Below are 4,422 nucleotides of genomic sequence, written 5' to 3' on the forward strand. Positions count from 1 at the left end.
AGTCCGACTCTGAATAAGTTTCAGATTTTTTAGAATCAGTAGAAAGTATAATTTTGGTGAATAAACTTTGAAGATTGTATTTCTATAAGTAATTAAAATTTTCAGTATCTAGGTAATAAAGCATGCGTACTAACTGTTGGACGGTTACGATTCTCTCGTGTTTCTCATCAAATCAATAAAAGCCGCTCGATCACGAAAACAACCTTAACCGTGGTTAAAGAGAAAAACTTTACCATGGTTTCTTACTTCAGTTTAGATCTATTTCAACATCAGCTTCATTCTTCCTTTTTCTTTTCCCTGTTTTTCTGGGGAGAAAAAAGAACAGAGAAAAAGAGTTAACTGTGTGTGCTCCGGTGAGATTTGATAAAACAATGAAGATGATGAATTATTTCCCAGATGAAGAGCACGTGCTTGATTTCATTACTTCTCACAAAGACCGCTACTCAGTGTCTTTAGTATGCAAATCATGGTACAAAATCGAAAGCCGTAGCAGGCAAAGGGTTTTCATCGGAAACTGTTATGCCATCATTCCAGAGAGGTTGATCGCCAGATTTTCAGGCTTGAAGTCGCTTATTTTGAAAGGGAAACCGCATTTCCCCCTCTTTACTACGATGCCGTCTGATTGGGGAGGTTTCGTGTATCCTTGGATCAAAGTTTTTTCCGCAAGTAGAATCGGATTGGAAGAGCTTAGACTTAAGAGGATGGTGGTCTCAGATGAGATCCTTGAGCTGCTTTCAAAATCATTTGCGAATTTTAAGTCTTTGGTTCTTGTTAGCTGCGAAGGTTTCTCTACTGATGGTCTTGCAGCTGTTGCTGCCAATTGTAGGTAATATATATTGATGTTTATTTCTTTTCAATTTGGGTTTAGGGTTTAGGGTTTAGCTGGATGCTTGTTAGATTCTTAGTGGTCTTCCCTGTGCACAGGAACGTTTATGCCTGAAAACTTCTATTGGTAAATGAGCAATTGTTAATGCCGGATTAAGAATTCATATTTGATGAGCATGTAGAAAAATATTACATCTGATTCTCTAAAGAAATACGATAAGCTTTATGTTGCATTGGCTAATTCAAGAAACCCTACTTCAGAATTTTGATGGTTTATTGATATACCATCTTTCGAGCATGATACTGATAGGGTGTGAGAAAGGAGTCATGGTGGTCGGAGTTGCTGAATGGATGGCGGTCGGTGTATTTGATGAACGCCGGCTGTATGTGTTTGGAGCTTTTTGTTTAGATGAATATTGATTGAAGAGAAAATACTAATAGTGTATTTTTAATTGAAGTAAATCGTAATACATTGTCTTAGCCTAATTACAACTATTGGGCTTATGTAACACATACCCATAACCAACTATTAACAAACCTAAGTAATTAACTAATTCCAGTTGACTCAATCTTATACTCTAACATAGGGAAGCATTTATCTGTGGGGTTTTGGACTCATTCGGTCTCTCACTTTGTTAATATTTTGTTTCAGGTTTCTTAGGGAGCTGGATGTAGAAGAAAATGAAGTCGATGATCTTGCGGGAGATTGGCTTAGTTACTTTCCTGAAAGCTGTACCTCTCTGGTGTTCCTGAAATTCGGATGCCTCAACGGAGACTTTGACTTGGGAGATCTTGAAAGGCTTGTGCCAAGATCTCCCAACCTCAAGAGTTTGAGTCTAGGTCGTTCAGTCCATCTCGAAACACTCCAAGAACTGTTGATGCGAGCGCCTCAACTGGTGGACTTGGGTATCGGGAATTATGTTCATGATCCATCCTCCGAGGCCTTTAAAAAATTGAAGCATGCCATTCAAAGGTGCAAATCAATCAAGAGTTTATCAGGTTTTTTCTTGGCTGCACGTCAATGCATGTCAGCTATTTATCCAATTTGTGGAAATTTGACTTCCTTGAATTTGAGATATGCTTCGAGCCTTTATCGTAATGATCTCACAAAGCTGATTCAGCACTGCAGGAAACTTCAGCGTTTATGAGTACAATCCTTAAAATTTGCCATCCAATTGTAGGAATCCATGTAAATTAATTGAATGACAATAACGATATCCATGTTGCAGATACTGAATCATACTGGTGATAAAAGACTAGGAGTTGTGGCCTCAACATGTAAAGAATTGCAGGAATTGAGGGTTTTCCCATCTACAACGCTTTTGAGCTGTAAATGATATCGTGATGGGGAAGGTTTGGTCCTTGTATCTGCAGGCTGTCCTAAGCTTAATTCACTGCTCTACTTCTGTCGGCAGATGACAAATGCTGCGCTCATAACTGTAGCTAAGAACTGCCTGAATTTTATCCGCTTCAGATTGTGGATCCTCCCGGGCTGCAGCAAACCTGACCCTGTAACCAATCAGCCATTTGATGAAGGTTTTGGGGCGATTATTCAGTCATGCAAGCGACTCAAGAAGTTATCACTCTCTGGCCTTCTGACCGATCAGGTTTTTCTTTACATCGGAATGTATGCCTAGCAGCTTGAAACGTTGTTCATTGCTTCGGCCACCGACAGCGACAAAGGAATGCTCTGTGTTGAATGGCTGCAAGAAACTCCACAAGCTAGAGATCAGGGACTGCCCCTTTGGTAACGCAGCACTCCTAGAGGACGTGGGAGAGTATGAAACAATCAATCCCTTTGGATGGACTCCTGCGAAATTACCCTCGGAGGTTGCAAGACGGTCCCCGAGAAGATGCCGAACCTTAATGTGGAAATCATAAATGAAAGCGACCAAACACAAATCAACCTCAATGATGGGCAGAAGATAGACACGATGTATCTGTATCGAACTCTGGTCGGGCATAGGAAAGATGCTCCGGAATGTGTGTGGATTTTATAGGTGCATTGTATTGGCTCTGCCATGTTTATTTTCCTCCTTTTATTTAAGTAGTTTTACTTTGTTAGGACAACTGCTTCCCGTATGTATCTTAGCTTATTTGTAATCTTTTTTATGTTATAAATGAATCTGTCGAGTATTTTTCGGAATCAGATTTATTTTAACTGCAGGTGGGGGGCTCACCTGCAATCGAAATGAAGCAATATTTTCTTTTATATTTCTGGGAAAACTGCAAAACAGTATGGACGCTCCTTGCTGATGTTTATTATTTCATTCATATAATGTACAGCCAATGCTTTCTTCCGAACACTGAAATATTTCGACTCTTTTAACCTACAAATAAATAGTTTGTTAAAATACATGATGCAACTCAGTTAGAATATTCATATGACATGATCCAAGTAATTTTAAACCCAAATTATGTATCTCCGAAATGGAGTGATCAATAACAGCGATATATTCTTGCCCCAAAGCTAAAACTGATTGTTTCAGACTTTCAGTATTCGGTATTCCCTCTAATTTGTTCAAAGGAAGAAGAGAAAGGTCTATCATGAAAGAGAAGAACCTGTCAGCTAAGCCAAGGATGATTGCCTGCAACCCCGAACAGTTCTTCCATCAACAATTATATTAACCTTTGTGAGAAAAAAAAACATCTTGTGAGGTGCAGGCAAGTCATCCTTGGCTACCGGACAAGGTTCTTATCCTCATGGAAGACCTCTCTTCCTCGATTGTATCCATGCATGCGTGCTAACCTAGACATACGTTGACGAGCGGGACAAGGACTAGCATGAAAGAAAAGAACCTCAAGCTAGCCAAGGAGACTGCCTGCTACCCAACGAAGGGTATTCAAACAAAACTTGAAAAAAAAATACCCTCTTAAAAGGAACAGACAAGTCATCCTTGGCTACCAAACAGAACTCTTATCTTCAGGTTAGACCTGTCTTCCTTTCTTATTTCGAGCTCAAACAACGCCATTTCGAAAGTCTAGATTTATAGCAGATGAGAAACTAAAGAGTAGTGTGATCAGATTCGTATAATTTTGATCCATTCTCATCCATAGAGCCCATTTCCCTTGGTGCAATACTCACTGCCCATAATGAATTTTATATTCGGTTCATATGTAGGGACCCCATGGTTTCAGAAATAAACATAAGAGTGTCCTCAAGATTAAGGAAAGGTCTTGAAGTATCTGACCTTGCACCTTTTGGTCAGCCAACTTGGACCTAAAGCTTAGTGCCCCCCCCCCCCCCATGTAATGCTAGGGTTGTTGCAGCATAATCTAGACATGCAACCCAATAACCCTTCTTAGCTAGGTTTCATTTATGCTACCATGTGGATTTGTGTGGCTTAGACTCGACTCAAGGGCTACCTCTGATTAGTTTTATCTTGTGAAAACTAAAAAATTTCGTACAAATGAAGAGTTCATTTATGTCACCATGTGCATTTGATTCACAACCAAAATCAGATGATCAGTTGGTAGGCGAGAAGCTGATGACTGAGGGAAGGCCAAAGTGCATGAATCTGACTTAAAACAACTCAGTCAATGGAAAATGATTGATTTATGGCCAACCTTTTCCTTCTAAATACAGATGATTTTGAT

The 4,422-nt window shown here is 39.6% G+C and overlaps 1 pseudogene; it reads left to right on the forward strand.

Moving 5' to 3' along the window:
• Positions 1-289: 289 nt before the first annotated feature.
• Positions 290-2,918, forward strand: LOC120135812 (annotated as a pseudogene).
• Positions 2,919-4,422: the final 1,504 nt, after the last annotated feature.

The sequence above is a fragment of the Hibiscus syriacus genome, unplaced genomic scaffold (genome assembly GCF_006381635.1).
Source record: "Hibiscus syriacus cultivar Baekdansim isolate YM2019G1 unplaced genomic scaffold, ASM638163v2 tig00110621_pilon, whole genome shotgun sequence".
In the NCBI taxonomy this organism is placed as follows: domain Eukaryota; kingdom Viridiplantae; phylum Streptophyta; class Magnoliopsida; order Malvales; family Malvaceae; genus Hibiscus; species Hibiscus syriacus.